This window comes from Quercus robur, chromosome 10 (assembly GCF_932294415.1).
Source record: "Quercus robur chromosome 10, dhQueRobu3.1, whole genome shotgun sequence".
NCBI lineage: Eukaryota > Viridiplantae > Streptophyta > Magnoliopsida > Fagales > Fagaceae > Quercus > Quercus robur.
Window position 1 is genome coordinate 25,248,113 of NC_065543.1, and position 25,425 is coordinate 25,273,537.

Consider the following 25,425-nt stretch of genomic DNA (forward strand, 5'->3'; position numbering starts at 1 on the left):
TGGGCCCCTTAGACAACATGCCTTGGGTAAAATAACAATCTCTATAACTTGTTTGAATATTAAATAGAACCTTGGTTATGCTTGGCTCCTCGGGCCACATGTCTTGGGTAAATTAATAATCTTGGTTATCTACTTAAGTGTTAAATAGAACCTGGGTTATGTCTGGCTCCTCAGACCACATGCCTTGGATAAATTAACACTCTCTATTACTTGTCTGAGTATTCAACAGAAATTTGGTTATGCTTGGCTCCTTAGGCCACAAGTCTTGGGTAAATTAATATTTTTGGTTATCTGCTTAAGTGTTAAATAGAACCTTGGTTATACTTGGCTCCGTGGAGCACATGCCTGGCTCCGTGGAGCACATGTCTTAGGTTAATTAATATTCTTGGTTATCTACATAAGTGTTAAACAGAACCTTGGTTATGTCTGGCTACTCAGACCACATGCCTTGGATAAATTAACATTCTCTATTACTTGTCTGAGTATTCAACTGAAATTTGGTTATGCTTGGCTCCTCAATCCACAAGTTTTGGGTAAATTAATATTCTTGGTTATCTGTTTAAGTGTTACACAGAATCTTGGTTATGCTTGACTCCACAGACTACATGCCTTGGGTAAAATAACACTCTCTATTACTTGCTAGAATATTGAACAGATTCTTGGTTATGCTTGTCTCCTCGGGCCACATTTCTTGGGCAAAATTAATATTCTTGGTTATTTGATTAAGTGTTAAATAGAACTTTGGTTATGCCTGGCTTGTCAGACCACATGCCTTGGACCAATTAACACTCACTATTACTTGTCTGAATATTAAATAGAACCATGGTTATACTTGGCTCCTTGGACCACATGCCGTGGGTAAATTAACAATCTTGGATATCTGCTTAAGTATTAAACCGAACCTTAGTTATGCCTGGCTCCTCAGTCCACATGCCTTTGGTAAATTAACACTCTCTATTACTTGTCTGAATATTGAACAGAACCTTGGTTATGCTTGGCTCCTCGGACCATATGCCTTTGGTACATTAATATTCTTGGTTATTTGCTTGGCTGCTTGGCTGCTTAGACCACATGACTTTGGTAAAAAAACTCTTTCTGTTACTTGTCTGAATATTAAACAGAACCTTGGATCTGCTTGGCTCCTCGGACCACATGCCTTGAGTAAATTAACCCATTCTTTTACTTGTCTGAATATTAAACAGAACCTTGGTTGTGCATGGCCTGTCGGACCACAAGTCTTGGGTAAATTAATGTTCTTGGTTATCTACTTAAGTGTGAACCAAAACCTAGGTTATGCTTGGCTCCTCAGACCACATAACTTCATTAAATTAACACATTCTTTTAGTTGTTTGAATATTAAACAAAACCTTGGTTATGCCTGGCCTGTTGGACCGTAAGTCTTGGGTAAATTAATGTTTTGGGTTATCTGCTTAAGTGTGAACCAAAACCTTCGTTATGCTTGCCTCCTCACACCAAAAAACTTGGGTAAATTAACACACTCTATTACTGGTTGGAATATTAAACAGAATCTTGGTTATGCTTGGCTACTTAGGCCACATTTCCTGGACAAAATTAATATTCTTGGTTATCTGCTTAAGTGTTAAATAGAACCTTGGTTATGCCTAGCTCTTCAAACCACATGCCTTGGGCCAATTAACACTCACTATTACTTGTCTGAATATGGAACAAAAGCTTGGTTATGATTGGCTCCTCAAACCACATGCCTTGGGTACATTAATATTCTTGGTTATCCGATTAAGTGTTAAGTAGAACCTAAGTAGAACCTTGGTTATGCCGGGTTCCTCACACCACAAGCCTTTGGTAAATAAACACTTTCTATTACTTGTCTAAATATTAAAAAAAACCTTGGTTATGCCAGGCCCCTAGGACAACATATCTTGGGTAAATAAATATTATTGGATATCTACTTAAGTGTTAAGCAGAACCATGGTTATGCCTGGTTCCTCAGACCACATGCCTTGGGTAAATTAACACTATTTATTACATGTCTGAATATTAAATAGAGCCTTGGTTATACTTGGCTCCATGGAGCACATGCCTAGTTCCGTGGAGCACATGCCTTGGGTAAATTAATATTCTTGGTTATCTACATAAGTGTTAAACAGAACCTTTGTTATGTCTGGCTGCTCAGAACATATGCCACGGATAAATTAACACACTCTATTACTTGTCTGTGTATTCAATAAAAATTTGGTTATGCTTGGCTCTTTAGGTCACAAGTCTTGGGTAAATTAAAATTCTTGGTTATCTTCCTAAGTGTTAAACAGAACCATGGATATGCTTGGCTCCACAGACCACGTGCCTTGCGTAAATTAACACTCACAATTACTTGCCTGAATATTGAACAGAACCTTGGTTATTCTTGGCTCCTTGGGCCACATGTCTTGGGTTAGTTAATATTTATGGTAATCTGCTTTAGTGTTAAACAGAACCTTGGTTTTGCCTGGCTCTTTAGAACACATGCCTTGAGTAAATTAACACATTCTTTTACTTGTCTGAATATTAAACAGAACCTTGGTTATGCCTGGCTTGTCGGATTGCATGTCTTGGGTAAATTAATGTTATCGGTTATCTGCTTAAGTGTGAACCAGAACCTTGGTTATGCTTGGCACCTCAGACCACATGCTTTGGGTAAATTAACACACTATATTACTTGTCTGAATATTAAATAGAACCTTGCTTATGCATAGGTCGTCGGGCCACATTTCTTGGGCAAAATTAATATTCTTGGTTATCAGCTTAATTGTTAAATAGAACCATGGTTATGCCTGGCAACTCAGACCACATGCCTTGGGCCAATTAACACTCATTGTTACTTGTCTGAATATTAAACAGAACCTTAGTTATGCTTGGCTCCTCGGACCACATGCCTCAGGTAAATTAATAATCTTGGTTATTTACTTAAGTGTTAAATCGAACATTGGTTATGCTTGGCTCCTTAGACCACATGCCTTGGGTAAATTAACACTCTCAATTACTTGTATGAATATTAAACATAACCTTGGTTAAGCTTGGCTCTGCAGAGCACACGCTTGTGGTAAATTAATATTCTTGGCAATCTGCTTATGTGTTAAACAGAAGTTTGGTTATGCCTGGTTCCTTAGACCACATGCCTTGGGGAAATTTACACTCTCTATTACTTGTCTGAATATAAAAAAGAACCTTGGTTATGCTTGGCTCTTTGGACAACATGACTTGGGTAAATTAACACATTCTTTTACTTGTCTGAATTCTAAATAGAACCTTGGTTATGTTTGGCACCTTGGACCAAATGCCTTGGGTGAATTAATATTCTTGGTAATCTGCTTAAGTGTTAAATAGAACCATGGTTATGCTTGGCTCCTTAGACCACATTACCTTGGTAAATTAACACTCTCTATTACTTGTTTGAATATTAAACAGAACCTAGGTTATACTTGGCTCCTCGGACCACATTCCTTGGGTAAATTAATATTCTTGGCTATCTACACATTTGTTAAACAAAACCTTGGATATGCCTGACTCCTCAGACCACAAGCCTTGGTTAAATTAACACTATCTACTACTTGTCCGAATACTAAACAAAACCTTGGTTTTGCTTGTCTCCTTAGACCAAATGCCTTTGGTAAATTAATTCTTGGTTATTTGCTTAAGTGTTAAACAGAACCTTGGCTATGCTTGGCTCCTTAGACCATATTCCTTCGGTAAATTAACACTCTCTATTACTTTTATGAATATTAAACAGAACCTTGGTTATGCTTAGCTCCTCGGACCACATGCTTTGGGCAAATTAATATTCTTGGTAGTTTGCCGAAGTGTTTAAATAGAACTCTAGTTATGCTAGGCTCCTCAAACCACATGTCCTGGGTAAATTAACATTCTCTATTACAAGTCTGAATATTAAACAGAACCTTGCTTATGCTTGGCTCCTCAGACCACACGCCTTAGGTAAATTATCACTCTCTATTACTTGTCTAATTACTAAACAGAACCCTGGTTGTGCTTGGCTCCTCTGACCACATGCCATGGGTAAATTAATATTATTTGCTATCTGCTTATGTGTTAAACAAAACCTTGGTTATGCCTGGCTCCTTAGACCACATACCTTCGGTAAATTAACACTCTCTATTACTTAACTGAATATTAAACAGAACCTTGGTTATGCTTGGCACTTTGGACCACATGCCTTGGGTAAATTAATATTCTTGGCTATCTGCTTATGCGTTAAACAGAACCTTGGTTATGCCTTGTTCCACAAACCACATGCCTTGGGGAAATTTACACTCTCTTTTACTTGTCTGAATATAAAAAAGACCCTTGGTTATGCTTGGCTCTTTGGATAACATTCCTTGGGTAAATTAACACTCTCTATTACTTGTCTGAATTCTAAATAGTACCATAGTTATGCTTGGCACCTTGGACCAAATGCCTTAGGTGAATTAATATTCTTGAATATCTGATTAAGTGTTAAACAGAACCTTGGTAATGCCTGGATCCTCAGACCACATTCTTTCGGTAAATTAGCACTCTCTATTACTTGTTTGAAATTAAACAGAATCTAGGTTATGCTTGGCTCCTCGGATCACATACCTTGGGTAAATTAATATTCTTGGCCATCTACTTATGTGTTAAACAAAACCTTGGTTATGCCTGGCTCTTTAGACCACATGTCTAGGTCAAATTAACACTCTCTATTACTTGTTTGAATACTAAACAGGACCTTGGTTTTGCTTGGCACCTTGGACCAATAGCCTTGGGTGAATTAATCTTTTTGGTTATCTGCTTAAGTGTGAAACAGAACCTTGGTTATGCCTGGCTCCTCAGACCACATTCCTTGGGTAAATTTACACTCTTTATTACTTGTCTGAATTTTTAAAAAAAAAACCTTGGTTATGCTTGGCTCCTCGGACAACAGGCCTTGGGAAAATTAGCACCCTCTATTACTTGTTTGAATATTGTTGAAGGCTAAAATTTCACATTCCATGAAAAGTAAAGAAGGCCCAATTCAAGCAGCAAGAAGAATCAACATTAAGGCCCAATTTATGTTCAGATTTCCAGCAAAAAGGCCATTAAAAAATCCAGCAAAATCCAGTAAAAGAACTGGGCCGGGATACCCAGAGGTTGCCAGAGGCTCGGGATCCTCGGGACGTGCAGCACAGCTAACGTGGGATTGAGACAGCTCAAAAGGGTTACCACGAAATACAATAAATGAAGAACAGGTATGTCCTTCTCAAGCACCCAGTGGTACAGCAAATAACCAGAAACTTGGAGAGTGACAATTCATGAATAAAAAGCTGGTACATCGAGAAACCCAGAATGAAGAACTATAAAGGGAAGCAACTGGAAGAGAACTTTCAACCCAGCAGTAAAAGATTCCAACTATTTGGGAATAATGACAACAAGGAAATAACACCGACGGCTAAATGAGAAATCTTGAAAGAAGAGAGATTGAAGGCTAATTGCTGAGGACGCCCCGGAATGGAAAGTCAGCAAATGACTTTTAGAGAAACAGCAATAAAAGATGAAAACTATGAGAAAAAAGGAAAGAGACCAACCCTTGAGCAACTGTCACAGCACGAGCTCTGAAGGGCAAAAGAGAGAAATCACTAGTACCATGGAGCCCTAGAAAACACACTATAAAAGGAAGAGAAAACCCATGTTGAAGGCAGAGGATTTTCAGTAGGAAGAATATCAAAAACAGAGTCATTAGAACTCTGTAAAATTTAAGAAAAACAGAGGAATGTCTCCCAGTATCCCAGAAACAGCTACTATAGCACATACTTGGATTCAAAAGGATTCAAACTTTGCAAGTCTTAGAGGCTTGAATAGCCATCAAAGTCTGTAATTTTTGAGCTTATTTGAACCTTGTATCACGTCTTAGTGAGCACACTTGTAATCCACAATCAAGAAAAACAATGAAATATTTCATATTGATTTGAGAATTTCTAACAATTACTTTGCATATTTCTTTACTGCTTCTTGCTGTTCAATACATATATATTCTTACTTGTAAAGCTGAGTCCCTGCCCAAGCAAAGCCACTCAGACTTGAGTTCCAAATCCCACAAGTCTTGTGCAAAAGCATAAGTCTGTGAGAATTGGGGCCAGGATCCTCGTGGCTGAATCATCCTTATGAAATTCATTTACATATATGTATTAATATATATATAGTGCAGAGAACCAGAGATTCTGGGTTCTTACAGGCCTAGTACGTCCCGGGATCCCACGACAGTACGCCCGGGGTACCAAGTGAAGGAATTCTTTAAAATGAGGAATCCCATTTTTGCCTTGAGGAGATTTATGTGACTTGCGCACAACTTGGTTCGTAATCAGCCCCCATTTAACTGCGGTGAACCAAGCCCAGTCCACCAAAACACAACTATTTGGCCCAGGATCCTTGGGCCTGTGTGCTAAAGAAAAAAGCACTCTCACAAATATTAAATAGAACCTTGGTTATGCTTGGCGCCTTGGACCAAATGCCTTGGGTGAATTAACATTCTTGGTTATCTGTTTAAGCGTTAAGCAGAACCTTGATTACGCCTGACACCTCAGACCACATTCCTTCAGTAAATTAACACTCTTAATTACTTGTCTAAATATTAAACAGAACCTTGTTATGATTGGCACCTCGGACCACATGCTTTGGCTAAATTAATATACTTGGCTATCAGCTTACATGTTAAACCGAACCTTGGTTATACTTGGCTCCTCAGACCAAAAGCCTTGGGTGAATTCACACTCTCTTTTACTACCCTGAATATAAAAAAGAACCTTGGTTACTCTTGGCTCCTCGGACAACATGCCTTGGGTAAATTAACACTTTCTATTACTTGTCTTAATATTAAACAGAACCTTGGTTATGCTTGGCGCCTTGGACTAAATGCCCTGGGTGAATTAATATTATTGGTTATCAGCTTATGTGTTAAACAGAACCTTGATTATGCCTGGCTCCTCAGACCATATTCGTTCAGTAAATTAACACCCACTATTACTTGTCGAATATTAAACAGAACCTTGGCTATGCCTGGCTCCTTGGACCACATGCCATGGATAAATTAATATTCTTGTCTATCAACTTTTGTGTTAAACAAAACCTTGGTTATACCTGGCTCCTCAGACCACATACCTTGGTTAGATTAATACTCTTTCTTACTTGTCAAAATACTAAGCAGAACCTTGGTTATGCTTGGTTCCTTGGACCGAATGCCTTGTGTGAATTAATATTCTTGGTTATCTGCTTAAATGTTAAACAGAACCATGGTTATGTCGGGCTCCTCAGACCACATTCCTTCTGTAAATTAACACTCTTTATTACTTGTCTGAATATTAAATAGAACTTTGGTTATGCTTGGCTCTTCGGACCGCATGCCTTGGGTAAATTAATATTATTGGCTATCTACTTATGTGTTAAACAGAACCTTGATTATGCCTGGCTCCTCAAAACACATGCCTTGGGTAAATTTACACCCCCTATTACTTGTCTGAATATAAAAAAGAACCTTGGTTATGCTTGGCTCCTCGGACAACATGCCTTGGGTAAATTAGCACTCACTATTACTTGCCTGAATAATAAACAGAACCTTGGTTGTGCTTGGCTCCTTGGACCACATGCCTTGGGTAAATTAATATTCTTAGCTATCAACTTTTGTGTTAAACAAAACCTTGGTTATGCCTGGCTTCTCAGATCACATGCCTTGGTTAAATTAACACTCTTTATTACTTGTCTGAATACTAAACAAAACCTTAGTTATGCTTGGCTCCTTGGACCAAATGCCTTGGGTGAGTTAATATTCTTGGTTATCTACTTAAGTGTTAAATAGAACCTTGATTATGTCTGGCTCCTCAGACCACATTCCTTCGGTAAGTTAACACTCCCAATTAATTGTCTGAAAATAAAATAGAAGCTTGATTATGCTTGGCTCCTCGGACAACATGCCTTGGGTAAATTAACACTCTCTATTTCTTATCTGAATACTGAAGAGAACCATGGTTATGCTTGGCACCTTGGACCAAATGCATTAGGTAAATTAATATTCTTGTTTATCTGCTTAAGTGTTAAACAGAACCTTGGTTATGCCTGGCTCCTCAGACCACATTCCTTCGGTAAATTAACACTCTCTATTACTTGTCTGAATATTAAGCAGAACCATGGTTATGCTAGGCTTCTCGGACCACATGGCTTGGGTAAATTAATATTCTTGGCTATTTGCTTATGTGTTAATCAGAACCTTGGTTATGCCTGGCTCTTCAGACCATATGCCTTGGGTAAATTAACACTCTTTATTGCTTGTCTCAATTTTAAATAGAACCTTGGTTTTGCTTGGTTCCTTGGACCGAATACCTGGGGTAAATTAATAATCTTTGTTATCTGCATAAGTATTAAACAAAATCTACGTTATGGCTGGCTCCTTAGACCACATGCCATGGGTAAATTAACACTCTATATTGCTTGTCTGAATATTAAACAGAACCTTGGTTATGTCTGGCTCAACGAACCATATGCCTTGGGTAAGTTAATATTCTTGGCAATTTTCCAAAGGGTTAAACAGAACTCTAGTTATGTCTGGCTCCTCAAACCACATGTCTTGGGTAAATTAACAATCCCTATTACAAGTCTAAATATTAAACAGAACCTTGCTCATGCTTGGCTTCTCTGACAATATGCCTTGGGTAAATTATCACTCTCCATTACTTGTCAAAATATTAAACGGAACTCTGGTATGCTTGGCTCCTCGGACCACTTGCCTAGGGTAAATTAATATTCATGGCTATTTGCTTATCCGTTAAACATAACCTTGGTCATGCCTGGCTCCTCAGATCACATGCCTTAGGTAAATTAACACACTCGATTGCATGTCTGAATATTAAACAGAACCTTGGTTACGCTTGGCTGCTCTGACCAAATGCCTTGGGTAAATTATTATTCTTGGCTATTTGCTTACATGTTAAACAGAACCTTGGTTATGCCTGGATCTTCAGACCACAATCCTTCACTAAATTAATACTCCCTATTACTTGTCTGAATATTAAACAGAACCTTGGTTATGAATGGCTCCTCGTACCACATGCCTTGGGTAAATTAATATTCTTGGTTATCTGCTTATGTGTTAAACGGAACCTTGGTTATGCCTGGCTCCTTAGACCACACGCCTTGGGTAAATTAACACTCTTTATTGCTTGTCTGAATTTTAAACTGAACCTTGGTTATGCTTGTGTCCTCGGACCGAATACCTTGGGTAAATTATCATTCTTTGTTATCTGCATAAGTGTTAAACAGAATCTAGGTTTTGACTGGCTCCTCAGACCACATGCCATGGTTAAATTAACATTCTATATTGCTTGTCTGAATATTAAACCGAACGTTGGTTATGCCTCGCTCCTCGAAGTACATGCCTTGGGTAAATTAATATTCTTGTCTATTTGCTTATGTGTTAAATAGAACCTTGGTTATGCCTGGATATTCAGACCACAATCCCTGGGTAAATTAATACTCTCTATTACTTGTCTGAATATTAAATAGAACCTTGGTTATGAATGGCTCCTCTACCACATGCCTTGGGTAAATTAATATTCTTGGTTAACTGCTTATGTGTTAAACAGAACCTTGGTTATGCTTGGCTCCCCAGACCACATGCCTTAGGTAAATTAACACTCTTTATTGCTTGTCTAAATTTTAAACAGAACCTTGGTTATGCTTGGTTCCTTGGACCGAATACCTTGGATAAATTAATATTCTTTGTTATCTGCATATGTGTTAAACAAAATCTAGGTTTTGACTGGCTCCTCAGACCACAGGCCATGGGTAAATTAACACTCTATATTGCTTGTCTGAATATTAAACCGAACGTTGGTTATGCCTCGTTCCTCGAACCACGTGCCTTGGGTAAATTAATATTCTTGGTAATTTGCCGAAGTGTTAAATAGAACTCAGGTTATACCTAGCTCCTCAAACCATATGTCTTGGGTAAATTAACATTCTATATTACAAGTCTGAATATTAAACAAAACTCAGGTTATGCCTGGCTCCTCAAACCACATGTCTTGGGTGAATTAACATTCTATATTACAAGTTTGAATATTAAACAGAACCCTGGTTATGCTTGGCTCCTTAGGCCACATGACATGGGTAAATTAATATTCTTGGCTATCTGCTTATGTGTTAAACAGAACCTTGGTTATGCCTGGCTCCTCAAACAACATGCCTTGGGTAAATTTACACTCTATATTACTTGTATGAATATAAAAAAGAACCTTGGTTATGCTTGGCTCCTCGGACAACATGCCTTGGGTAAATCAACACTCACTATTACTTGTCCGAATATTAAACAGAATCTTGGATATGCTTGGGGCCTTGGATCAAATGCCTTGGGTAAATTAATATTCTTGGTTATCTGCTTAAGTGTTAAACAGAACCTTGGTTATGCCTAGCTCCTCAAACCACATTCCTTTGGTAAATTACCACTATCTATTACTTGTTTGAATATTAAACAGAACATTGGTTATGCTTGGCGCCTCGGAACAGTTGCCTTTGGTAAATTAATATTCTTGGTTATCTGCTTATGTGTTAAACAGAACCGTGGTTATGCCTAGCTCCTCAGACCATATAACTCAGGTAAATTAACATTCTCTATTGCTTGTCTAAATTTTAAATGGAACCTTGCTAATGCCTGGCTCCTCGAACCTCACGCCTTGGGTAAATTAATATTCTTGGTAAATTAACATAACTCAGGTAAATTAACATTCTCTATTGCTTGGCTCCTCGAACCTCACGCCTTGGGTAAATTAATATTCTTGGTAAATTAATATAACTCAGGTAAATTAACATTCTCTATTGCTTGTCTAAATTTTAAATGGAACCTTGCTAATGCCTGGCTCCTCGAACCTCACGCCTTGGGTAAATTAATATTCTTGGTAATTTGCTAAAGTGTTAAAAAAAACTGTGGTTATGCCTGGCTCCTCAAAGCACATGTCTTGGGTAAATTAACATTCCCTATTTTGCAAGTCTGAATATTAAACAGAATCTTTCCCATGCCTGGCACCTCGGACCACATGCCTTGGGTAAATTATCACTTTTTATTACTTGTCTAAATATTAAACAGAACTTTGGTCATGCTTGTTTCCTTGGATCACATGCCTTGGGTAAATTAATATTCTTGGCTATCTGTTTATGTGTTAAACAGAATCTTGGTTATGGCTGGCTCCTCAAACCACTTGCCTTTGATCAATTAACACACTCTATTAAATGTCTGAATATTAAATAGAACCTTGGTTATGCTAGGCTCCTCGGACCACTTGCCTTGGGTGAATTAATATTTTTGGCTATCTGCTTATGTGTTAAACAGAACCTTGGTTATGCCTGGGTCTTTAGGCCACACTCCTTCGGTAAATTAATACTCTCTATTACTTGTTTGAATATTAAACAGAACCTTGGTTTTGCGTGGCTCCTCGTACCACATGCCTTGGTTAAATTAATATTTCTGGTTATCTGCTTATGTGTTAAACAGAACTTTGGTTATGCCTGTCTCCTCAGACCACATTCCTTCGGTAAATTAAAACTCTCTATTACTTGTTTGAATAGTAAATAGAGCCTTGGTTGTGCTTGGCTCCGCAAAGCACATGCCAATGGTAAATTAATATTCTTGGATATCTACAAAAGCATTAAACAGAACCTTGGTAATGTCTTGCTCCAAAGACCACTTGCCTTTGGTAAATAAACACTTTCTATTAGTTGTCTGAATATTAAATAGAATCCTGGTTCCGCTTGGCTCCTCGGATTACATGCCTTGGGCAAATTAATATTCTTGGCTATCAGCTTATGTGTTAAATAGAACCTTGGTTATGCCTGGCACCTTAGACCACATGCCTTGGGTAAATTAACACTCTCTATTGCTTGTCTGAATTTTAAACAAAACCTTGGTTATGCTTGGCTCCTTAGACCAAATGCCTAGGGTAAATTAGTAATCTTTGTTATCTGTATAAGTGTTAAACAGAATCTAGGTTTTGACTGGCTCCTCAGACTAGATGCCATTGGTAAATTAACACTCTATATTGCTTGTCTGAATATTAAGCAAAGCATTGGTTATGCCTGACTCCTCAAACCACATGCCTTGGGTAAATTAATATTCTTGGTAATTAGCCAAAGTGTTAAACAGAACTCTGGTTTTGCCTAGCTCCTCAAACCACATGTATTGGGAAAATTAACATTCTATGTTACAAGTCTGAATATTAAACAGTACCTTGGTTATGCTTGGCTCCTCGGGCAACTTGACTTGGGCAAGTTAATATTCTTGGCTATCTGCTTATGTGTCAAACAGAACCTTGGTTATGCCTGGCTCCTCAGACCACATGCCTTAGGCAAATTAATATTCTCTATTACTTTTTAGAATATTAAACATAACCTTGGTTATGCTCGGCTCCTCGGACAACAAACCTTGGGTAAATTAATATTCTTGGCTATCTGCTTATGTGTTAAATAGAACCTTGGATTTGCCAGGCTCCTCAGACCATATTCCTTCGGCAAATTAACACTCTCTATTACTTGTCTGAATATTATACAGAACCTTGGTTATGCATGACTCATCGTACCACATGCCTTGGGTAAATTAATATTCTTGGTTATCTGCTTATGTGTTAAACAGAACCTTGGTTATGACTGGCTCCTCAGACTACATGCATTGGGTAAATTAATATTCATGGTAATTTGTTGAAGTGTTAAACAGAACTCCGGTTTATGGCTGGCTCCTCAGAGAACATGTCATGGGTAAATTAACACTCTCTATTGCTTGTCTAAATTTTAAACAAAACCTTGGTTATACTTGGCTCCTCGGACCGAAGACCATAGGTAAATTAATATTCTTTGTTATTTGCATAAGTGTTAAACAAAATCTTGGTTACGATTGGCTCCACAGACCACATGGCATGGGTAAATTAATACTCTATATTGCCTGTCTGAATATTAAACAGAACCTTGGTTATGCCTGACTCCTTGAATCACATGCATTCGGTAAATTAATATTTATGGTAATTTGTTGAAGTGTTAAACAGAACTCCGTTTTATGGCTGGCTCCTCAAACCACATGTTTTAGGCAAATTAACGTTCTCTGTTACAAGTCTGAATATCAAAAGAACCTTACTTATGCTTGGCTCCTCAGACCACACGACTTGGGTAAATTATTACTCTCAATTACTTGTCTGAATATTAAACAAAACCTTCTTTATGCTTGGCGCCTTGGACGAAATGCCTTGGGCGAATTAATATTCTTGGTTTTCTGCTTAAGTGTTAAACAGAATCTTGGTTATGCTTGGCTCCTCAGACCACATACCTTCAGTAAATTAACACTCTCTATTACTTGTCTGAGTATTAAACAGAACCTTGGTTATGCTTGGCTCCTCGGACCCAATGCCTTGGGTAAATTAATATTTTTGGCAATCTGCTTATGTGTTAAACAAAACCTTGGTTATGCCTAGCTCCTCAGACCACATGCCTTGGGTAAATTTACACTTTCTATTACTTGTTTGAAAATAAAAATGAACCTTGGCTATGCCTGGCTCCTCGGACAACATGCCATGGGTAAATTAACACTCTTTATTACTTGTCAGAATATTAAATAGAACCTTGGTTATGCTTGACGCCTTGGACCAAATGCCTTGGGTGAATTAATATTCTTTGTTATCTGCTTAAGTATTAAACAGAACCTTGGTTATGCCTTGCTCCTCAGACCACATGCCTTGGGCAAATTAACACACTCTATTGCTTGTCTAAATTTTAAACAGAACCTTGGTTATGCATGTTTCCTCGGAATGAATAACTTGGGTAAATTAATATTCTTTGTTATCGGCATAAGTGTTAAACAAAATCTAGGTTATGTCTGGCTCCTCATACCACATGCCATGGGTAAATTAACACTCTATGTTGCTTGCCTGAATATTAAACAGAACCTTGATTATGCCTTGCACCTCGAACCACATGCCTTGGGTAAATTACAATTCTAGGTAATTTTCCGACGTGTTAAATAGAACTTTGGTTATGCCTAGCTTCTCAAACCACAAGTCTTGGGTAAATTAACAATCTCTATTACAAGTCTGAATATTAAACAGAACCTTACCTATGCTTGGCACCTCGGACCACATGCTTGGGGTAAATTATTACTCTCTATTACTTGTCTAAATATTAAAAAGAACCCCAATTATGCTTGGCTCCACGGACCACATGCATTTGGTGAATTAATATTCTTGGCTATCTGTGTATGTGTTAAACAGAAACTTGGTTATGCCTAGCTCCTCAGACCACATGCATTGGGTAAATTAACGGTCTCTATTAATTGTCTGAATACTAAACAGAACCTTGGTTATGCTTGGCCCCTCGGACCACATGCCTTAGGTAAATTACAATTCTAGGTAATTTTCCGAAGTGTTAAATTTGGTTATGCCTAGCTTCTCGAACCACAAGTCTTGGGTAAATTAACAATCTCTATTACAAGTCTGAATATTAAACAGAACCTTACCTATGCTTGGCACCTCGGACCACATGCCTGGGGTAAATTATTACTCTCTATTACTTGTCTAAATATTAAAAAGAACCCCGATTATGCTTGGCTCCACGGACCACATGCATTTGGTAAATTAATATTCTTGGCTATCTATGTATGTGTTAAACAGAAACTTGGTTATGCCTAGCTCCTCAGACCACATGCATTGGGTAAATTAACGGTCTCTATTAATTGTCTGAATATGAAACAGAACCTTGGTTATGCTTGGCCCCTCGGATCACATGCCTTGGGTAAATTAATATTCTTGCCAATCTGCTTAAGTGTTAAACAGAAATATGGTTATGCCTGGCTCTTCTGACCACATGCCTTGGGTAAATTTGCACTTTCTATTACGTGTCTGAATATAAAAAAGAACCTTGGTTATGCTTGGCTCCCCGGACAACATGCCTTGGGTAAATTAACACTCTCTATTACTTGTGTGAATATTAAACAAAACCTTGGCTATGCTTGGCGCCTTGGACAAAATGCCTTGGGCGAATTAATATTCTTGGTTATCTGCTAAAGTCTTCAACAGAACCTTGGTTATGCTTGGCTCCTCAGACCACATTCCTTCGGTAAATTAACACTTTCTATTACTTGTCTAAATATTAAATAGAACCTTGGTTATGCTTGGCTCCTCAGATGACATGCCTTTGGTAAATTAATATTCTTGGCTATCTACTTATGTGTTAAACAGAACCTTGGTTATGCCTTGCTCCTCAGACCACATTCTGTCGGTTAATTAACACTCTTTATTACTTGTCTGAATATTAAATCGAACAATGGTTATGCTTGGCTCCTCGGACCACATGCCATGGGTAAATTAATTTTCTTAGCAATCTGCTTATGTGTTAAACAGAACCTTGGTTATGCCTGGCTCCTCAGACCATATTCCTTCCACAAATTAACACTCTCAAGTACTTGGCTAAATATTAAATAGAACCTTGGTTATTCTTGGCTCCCCGTACCACATGCCTTGGGTAAATTAATATTCTTGGCTACCTACTTATGTGTTAAAACATAACCTTGGTTATGCCTGGCTCCTGAAACCACATGCCTTGGGTAAATTTACACTCTATATTACTTGTCTGAATATAAAAAAGAACATTGGTTATGCTTGGCTCCTTAGAGAACAGGCCATGGGAAAATTCACACTCTCTATTACTTGTTTGAATATTAGACAGATCCTTAGCTATGCTTGGCGCCTTGGACCAAATGCCTTGGATGAATTAACATTCTCGGTTATCTGCTTAAGTATTAAACAGAATCTTGGTTATGCTTGGCTCCTCAGACCACATACCTTCAGTAAATTAACACTCTCTATTACTTGTCTGAGTATTAAACAAAATCTTGGTTATGCTTGGCTCCTCGGACCCCATGCCTTGGGTAAATTAATATATTTGGCCATCTGCTTATGTGTTAAACAAAACCTTGGTTATGCATGGCTCCTCAGACCACATGCCTTGGGTAAATTTACACTTTCTATTACTTGTTTGAATATAAAAATGAACCTTGGCTATGCCTGGCTCCTCGGACAACATGCCATGGGTAAATTAACACTCTTTATTACTTGTCAGAATATTAAATAGAACCTTGGTTATGCCTTGCTCCTCAGACCACATGCCTTGGGCAAATTAACACACTCTATTGCTTGTCTAAATTTTAAACAGAACCTTGGTTATGCTTGTTTCCTCGGAATGAATACCTTGGGTAAATTAATATTTTTTGTTATTGATATAAGTGTTAAACAGAATCTAGGTTATGTTTGGCTCGTCATACCACATGCCATGGGTAAATTAACACTCTATGTTGCTTGCTTGAATATTAAACAGAACCTTGATTATGCCTTGCACCTCGAACCACATGCCTTGGGTAAATTACAATTCTAGGTAATTTTCCGAAGTGTTAAATAGAACTTTGGTTATGCCTAGCTTCTCAAACCACAAGTCTTGGGCAAATTAACAATCTCTATTACAAGTCTGAATATTAAACAGAACCTTACCTATGCTTGGTACCTTGGACCACATGCTCGGGGTAAATTATTACTCTCTATTACTTGTCTAAATATTAAAAAGAACCCCGATTATGCTTGGCTCCACGGACCACATGCAATTGGTAAATTAATATTTTTGGCTATCTGTGTATGTGTTAAACAGAAACTTGGTTATGCCTAGCTCCTCAGACCACATGCATTGGGTAAATTAACGGTCTCTATTAATTGTCTGAATATTAAACAGAACCTTGGTTACGCTAGGCCCCTTGGACCGCATGCCTTGGGTAAATTAATATTCTTGCCAATCTGCTTAAGTGTTTAACAGAAACATGGTTATGCCTGGCTCCTCTGACCACATGCCTTGGGTAAATTTACACTCTCTATTACTTGTCTGAATATAAAAAAGAACCTTGGTTATGCTTGGCTCCCCGGACAACATGCCTTAGGTAAATTAACACTCTCTATTACTTGTCTGAATATTAAACAAAACCTTGGCTATGCTTGGCACCTTGGACAAAATGCCTTGGGCGAATTAATATTCTTGGTTATCAGCTAAAGTGTTCAACAGAACCTTGGTTATGCTTGGCTCCTCAGACCACATTCCTTCAGTAAATTAACACTTTCTATTACTTGTCTAAATATTAAATAGAACCTTGGTTATGCTTGGCTCCTCAGATGACATTCCTTTGGTAAATTAATATTCTTGGCTATCTACTTATGTGTTAAACAGAACCTTGGTTATGCCTTGCTCCTCAGACCACATTCTGTCGGTTAATTAACACTCTTTATTACTTGTCTGAATATTAAATTGAACAATGGTTATGCTAGGCTCCTCAGACCACATACCTTCAGTAAATTAACACTCTCTATTACTTGGCTGAGTATTAAACAGAACCTTGGTTATGCTTGGCTCCTCGGACCCCATGCCTTGGGTAAATTAATATTTTTGGCAATCTGCTTATGTGTTAAACAAAACCTTGGTTATGCCTGGCTCCTCAGACCACATGCCTTGGGTAAATTTACACTTTCTATTACTTGTTTGCATATAAAAATGAACCTTGGCTATGCCTGGCTCCTCGGACAACATGCCATGGGTAAATTAACACTCTTTATTACTTGTCAGAATATTAAATAGAACCTTGGTTATGCTGGGCGCCTTGGACCAAATGCCTTGGGTGAATTAATATTCTTTGTTATCTGCTTAAGTATTAAACAGAACCTTGGTTATGCCTTGCTCTTCAGACCACAAGCCTTGGGCAAATTAACACACTCTATTGCTTGTCTAAATTTTATACAGAACCTTGGTTATGCTTGTTTCGTCGGAATGAATACCTTGGGTAAATTAATATTCTTTGTTCTCGGCATTAGTTTTAAACAGAATCTAGGTTATGTTTGGCTCCTCATACCACATGCCATGGGTAAATTAACACTCTATGTTGCTTGTCTGAATATTAAACAGAACCTTGATTATGCCTTGCACCTCGAACCACATGCCTTGGGTAAATTACAATTCTAGGTAATTTTTCGAAGTGTTAAATAGAACTTTGGTTATGCCTAGCTTCTCAAAACACAAGTCTTGGGTAAATTAACAATCTCTATTACAAGGCTGAATATTAAACAGAACCTTACCTATGCTTGGCACCTCAGACCACATGCCTGGGGTAAATTATTACTCTCTATTACTTGTCTAAATATTAAAAAGAACCCCGATTATGCTTGGCTCCACGGACCACATGGTTATGCCTAGCTCCTCAGACCACATGCATTGGGTAAATTAACGGTCTCAATTAATTGTCTGAATATTAAACAGAACCTTGGTTATGCTTGGCCCCTCGGACCACATGCCTTGGGTAAATTACAATTCTAGGTAATTTTCCGAAGTGTTAAATAGAACTTTGGTTATGCCTAGCTTCTCAAAGCACAAGTCTTGGGTAAATTGACAATCTCTATTACAAGTCTGAATATTAAACAGAACCTTACCTATGCTTGGCACCTCGGACCACATGCCTGGGGTAAATTATTACTCTCTATTACTTGTCTAAATATTAAAAAGAACCCAGATTATGCTTGGCTCCACAGACCACAAGCATTTGGTAAATTAATATTCTTGGCTATCTGTGTATGTGTTAAATAGAAACTTGGCTATGCCTAGCTCCTCAGACCACATGCATTGGGTAAATTAACGGTCTCTATTAATTGTCTGAATATGAAACAGAACCTTGGTTATGCTTGGCCCCTCGGACCACATGCCTTGGGTAAATTAATATTCTTGCCATTCTGCTTAAGTGTTAAACAGAAACATGGTTATGCTTGGCTCCTCTCACCACATGCCTTGGGTAAATTTGCACTCTCTATTACTTGTCTGAATATAAAAAAGAAGCTTGGTGATGCTTGGCTCCCCGGACAACTTGCCTTGGATCTCGCGGGTGATGCTCGCGGCTTGCAAGCCGCCAGAAGTTGCACACGTGCCAAGCATACAGAGAAGCTGAACCGTCATGCCAGCTGTAGCACTATAGGACAAAAAGTCTAGTCTGGCCATTTAGTTACTTCGTGGCTGGAACTCGCGGCTCAGTCAAGTCGTGAAGCCAAGTTGCCAGCCAGTTTTGTTTTGAAAAACTGGCTCTTCTCATTCCACTCTTGCCCTAGTATATATACCCTTTATACCCACAAAATGTAGAGAGCTTCTAGAGAGAATTTTGAGAGAAAAACCCTAGAGAAAAACAAGATTGACTCATCCCCAATCTTCACATAGTGACTCTTCAAATTCCTCTACTCTCACCCTCTCCATTGTTACATCCTTGAGAGGTTCTTAGCCAAACCCATATCTGTGAGAAGGCTTTTTGGTGCTTTGGAAAGCAGTTAGGAAGGGACCAATTTCATATTGGTTGATGCTATGGTCAGTAGCAGAATCCGGTAAGCTAAAGAAAAAATAGGTTCGGCGTAAACTCGTTGGAGTAGGAGCTTGGAGGGCTTAGGTACACTGGGTAGATTAGGCTTGGAGGGTCTTCTGCTATTCATGTATCCCAACTACATTCTTTAGTGGATTATTTACTGCTTGGAGGGCGGCGGAGAGGTTTTACGCCGAGGGCTTCGGTTTCCTCTTCGATAACACGTTGCTGTGTTATCCTTGTGTTTGCATCTCTCTTCCCTTAATCTTTGCCATTTAATTTCTGCTGTGAATGTGATTTTATTTGGTCTAAGATTGTTTATCAATTCTGTTATATGCTTATGTTCATATTCCGCACATTAATTGTTTGATAATAAGCTTGAATTGATAATTTGTAAATTGGGGGTCTAAACGTTCAAGGTGTTTTATACACTAATTGAACATTCAATTGGTATCAGAATGGGTTCACTTATATTGGTTTCATTACCTTAGTGTGATCCTTGACCCCATATTGAGATGGAGCGGTCTCAATCTTTAAATGTTCCACCATATTTTGATGGTAGAAACTATGCCTTTTGGAAGGTGCGAATGAGAGTATTTTTGTGTTCTATAGATGAGGCTGTTTGGGATGCCATTGAAATAGGTTGGACAAAGCCAGAGGCAGCCAAATCCACATGGGATAAGGTAGCCCTCGCGGCGTCAATTGTTAATAGCAAAGCACTTAACACTATTTTTTGTGGCGTGTCTCCAGATGAGTTCCATCAGATTTCTCACATGACCATTGCCAAGGAGGCATGGCAGATATTAGAGACCACATACGAGGGAATGAAGAAAGTTGAATACACCAAGTTGCAGATGCTGACCTCTCGGTTTGAGGAGTTGAGAATGAGTGAGGATGAGTCTTTTGACTCTTTCTATAGCAAGCTGAATGAAGTGGTCATCGGCAAGTTTAACTTGGGAGAGAAAATGGAGGACTCGAAAGTTGTACGAAAAATTCTTCGTTCATTGCCGGAGAGCTTCCATGTAAAGGTGACTGTAATTGAGGAGAGCAAGGATCTTGATGAAATCAAAATCCAAGAGCTGATTGGTTCTCTCCAAACATATGAGCTTTCATTACCAAATCAAATAAAGAGCAAATCACTTACTCTTAAGACGATAAATGAAAGGGTAGAAGCTCACGGTTCATCGGATGAGGATGTAGTCGAAAAGGATGTTGCTTACCTTGCAAAGAATTTCCACAAATTTCTAAAGTTCAAGAACAGTGAGAAATTTGGTGATAAAGGGAAATTCATGAGTTCTAGAAAGGAGAAGAAGGATTTCAAAAGGAGAGAAGGGAAGGAGTCCCAATCTACTCAAGGAGTCACTTGTTTTGAGTGTAATGGACATGACCATTTCAAAAAGGAATGTCCTAATTACTTGAGATCGAAGGGTAAGGCGTATACCACCACTCTCAGTGACTCAGATTCCTCCACCTCTGATTCGGAGGACAGCTATGATGAAGAAGGGAATTTCTCAGCATTCATGATTGTGCTCATGTTGAGTCTTCAGAGGACTTGAATTTGCTTGTGGAAGAGCTTGAGGAGCATAGTGATGAGGAATCCATGGGAATTGTAAAAGAATCAGATGTTGATGAAGATGAAGATACAGCTGGTCTTCAAGATAACTACAATTCACTCCTTGAGAAGTCGGGAGAATATGCAAGGGTGGTCAAGGCAGCTGTGAAAAAGATGAAGAAAGCTGAGGAGGACTATAGAAGTCTCCTAGTGAGATATAAGGAGGGCAAGTGTGAGATAGAGACGCTAAATGGCGAGCTAACCAAAGCTTACACAAATGTGAAATTCCTTAAGCTTAAGGTGGTTCAAGCAAATGCCAAGGTAGAGTGAGTATCCATAAAGAAGCTTGATGATGTCATTTCATCTCAAAAATCCTTCTCCGACAAAACCGGATTGGGACCGAAGAAAGTAGTTCAATTGTAAATATCTCCAAAGAAGTGAAATTTGTGAAGGCCAAAGAACCTGTTGTAGTTGCCCCTACTGTGGAGAAGGCAAATGTTGAGAAGAAGAAGAATGTGGCTGACCAGCGGGTGTTGAACAAGCCCCATAATCAATCTGTGGTCAGGTCTGAAGCCAGAGCATAATCTCTTCCATGATTGCAAAGAGGTCTTAGAACGAACCATGTGTGTCATCATTGCAGACTTCAAGGCCACACCCGGCCCAATTGTCATAAGTTGAGAGCATTGAGGAATGCAAGTGATTAAAGGTCAAGAGGACCAAGAAATGACAAGAGGACTTGGGAAGTTGAGCCATCAAATGGTCGAAATGGTGATCCCGGAATGATGGACATGATGAAGATGATTGGAGCATTCCACAACTACTTGGAAAGCTTCATTAGAAGGTTTGAAAGTCCTAACTCTCGTACCTAATCCTATAGGGACATAACCCCAAACGCACGTGTCGTGTGGGTGATGAAGGGTACTCATGCATAAGCTCCACAACATGTCCAAGCATTAATACTTCCTATGTTGGGTGACTTTGTTTGGTTTTGTGCCTGTTGGTTGTTGAGTTGATTATTGGTTGTTTGTTTGCTTTTGCTTTAAATGCTTTTACATTGCTAGTTTTGATCATTATTATTTATTTATTTTTTGTGTCAAAAATCCAAAAACACATAAAAAGTAGAAAATCAAAAAGTTTGATTGACTTTGTTGAGTTTTGTCTCATAGCATGTTTTGCCTTATACCTTTGTACTAATGGCCTTGTGCATCTACGAGAATAGCTTGTTCCCTATGCAGTTATATCATTGTGGGAGAACTCTTGACATCTATGTGACTGTTGTAAATAGATCTTCAAACTTGTCATGAATGATTAGTGAATGGTTTTGTTGATCTTGAGACATGCATAGACTTGTGCCTATATATCTTCCCACTCATTTATTTTATTGTTTTTGCTTAAAAGAGCTCTCAAATGTAAATCTCCAAATGAAAAGAGATAATGAGCTGCAAAAGCCTGTCGCACATACTAGTATTTGACTAGGAAAAAGGGAAAGCGACCTAAAATAAAATGTTTGATGCCCAAAAAGTCAAAGGCTTGCTCATCAATTGAAATATCAAAAATTTCAGGCATCGATCTCACAATGAGATGTATTGATTCAAAAAGATCAAATGATATGATGTTTATGGAGCCAAATGAAAAGCTTCAAAGTTATGTAATCAAGTTATGTGGGAGGTCATATATGCATATTTCTATAATTGAGATGGGTCACATTATCTAGTGTTAATTGTGTATGCCTTGGTTGAATTGATCATTGATATCCACACACATCACACATGTCTATGCTCAATGAATGCCATATTCATTTGTGTGATTGTACTTTGATTAAATGTGTTTTCACATGCTCTATCCTTTTTGATCAAACACAAAAAGATTTTTGTTTGTTTTAGTTGTTTTGGGAAAGTACTTTGTTTTTACAAAAATTGTCAAAATTTCAAAAATAGTGTTGCCCTATTCTGGTGCCTCAGTCGTGGGTTGGTCCAGTTGCATGCCTTAGTCGCAGGCCCAGTCAGAGATTTTTCGTAGCTCACTGGCAGGTCAATGTCCTAGTCGCGAAAAATACTTAGAATATTTTTCAAAATTTGGGATTGTAATGTTTCTCGCAGCTCAGTCTGGTGACTTGTTTGTGGGTGGAGGTTCCAGTCGCGAGGATACTCAGAGATTTTTGCGGCTTACCTCGCGACTCCCTCCCGAGTAGAACTTCCAGTCTCCAAAAACACTTAGAAAATTTTTTCAAAATTTGTGTCTTGAGTGTTCTAGCGACTAGCCTTGGTGACTTGCTCGCGGTTTAAGCTAGTCGCGAAAATTGCGTGTTTTGTGCAAATAGGTCAGTTTTTAAACATTTTTAGCTTTTCCCTCAAACTTTTGTGACTATTCATTGTCTTCCCCATTTCAACTCTCTCTCATACTCACCGTGTCACTCTCAAAAACCTCCATTTTTGCTTCATTTCAACTTCAAATCTTCAAGAAAAAGGTATGGGTTTTCTCTCTCACACTACATATTTCATGTTTTGAGCTTTGTTTTCTTGGATTTGTGAGTCGTTTTTGAGTTTTGTGATATTTGTGGTTTCAGATATGGGCTAGGTTCATGTTTGTTGAGTTTGGGTGTTTGGGCTTGGTTGATCTTGTTTCTAGGATGCTAAATATGGTTGTTATCATGTTTAATTTCACTGTTAGAGTTTGTAAACTGATCTATGCTGGTTGGTAAATCTCTTACCCATGTTTATAGGTCTCATTGTCATATGCTATTGTTTTGTGATATACTCTGTTTGTGAGTATCATTGGTTCAATATGGTTGAGTTCTGTTGGTTGGGTTATAATGTTTTGACTTTTAGTTGCTATAGATTCTTGATATCATGTATGTTGCTTCTGCCTTGAGGATACTGTCTGCTCTGTGTTGGCTTGATCATATCAAAATCATTAAGATATGTCTCATGGACATATACTTTCTTTTGGATAAATGTGGCATACACTGCTTCAAAACAACTGAGTATTGCTTGTTGAAATTTGTGCATGGGAATGTGCCCTAGAGTGTTCTTGTCTGAGTTGTTATGTTGATAGGTTGGTCTATACCTTTCTAATTTGAGCTTTCTAATTCAACACCTGACTCTGAACTATGTCTAGACTGATTTTTTTTGTGCAATATTTTTTTTGACACTAACATGTTACTAATGGTCTGAGTGTCCATCTATTGTGCTTTGTTTTGTGGCATTTTCTGCTGTGTTTACATATGGCTCCTTCTCCTATAAAGAAGAAGACTACTGCTAAAAAGAGTGATAAAAGGCTAAAAATGGACAACACCAAGTTCAGATCTCTTCAACATTTTGAAAGATATAGAGATTTCTACTTGAGGGCAACCATCATTCAAGAAAGATTTGTGGACTTGATGGATTTGAAGGACACCTTCATTCCAAGCTGTTTTGAGGGCAGAGGTAGGGAAAGGTTGCTGAGTGACTTGCCTAGAGTGTGTAAGCCTCTTATGAGAGAATTTTATGCAAATGCTGTACTGAGTGAAGAAGAGTTAAACTATTGGATTAGAGGAAAGGAATTCAATATAGATGCAGGTGATATAGATAAGGTGCTAGGTCTTGAAGGACTAGATGACCATGACTTCACCAACTACAAGGACAGGATGCTATCCATAGAAACTGTCCAATCTCGCATTGGTGGAGCAAGAGAGGGGAGATGCCTCAACACTACTGCCTTCCCAGCTAACATGAGGTGTCTAACCACCATCATGATGTTCAACCTGTACCCAGTTAGGAAGCTAACTACAACCAATAATGCCAGAGCTATATTTCTCATGGAGCTCAAGGAAAACACCTTCATTGACATCAGTTCTCACATCTTTGACACAATTATGGATGAGACTAGAACAACCTCTAGGGCCAAGCTGATTTTTCCCAGCCTTCTTATGATTTTAGACTAAAAGGAGTTGCCATCCCTCAATATATTAGTCTCATGGCTACACCCTCATCCATCAACAAACTGACCATCACAAGGATACAAGTTCGTCTCCCAGGTGATGAAGAGGAAGAAGGTGACCAAGCTAAAGGTGAACCCATGGACACTAAGACAGAGGTTGCAAGACAAGCTTCAAGCTCAAGAGGTTGAGGCAAGAGGAGCAGAGCTTCATCTTCATCAGCTGTACCTCCAGATGCATTCCAAATCATCCTGGAGAGGATAGATGGGCTCAGAGAGGTCCAGAATGAACACAATGACAGACTGGCTACACTTCAAGATCAGATGACTACACTTTTAGCAAAATTTGATAGCTTCACTACCCAACAGTGACCCTTTGGCCATTCCGGACAAAAAGGGGGAGATTTTTGGGGTAGCTCTTGAGGGGGAGTGCTAGTTTGAGGGGGAGCCTGCACAAAACTTACATTTAGCAGTTTTTACTTTACAATTATGTGTTGGTGTTAGTATTATGTTTTGGTTATTTGGTTTATGGGTTTGCTATGTTAAAACA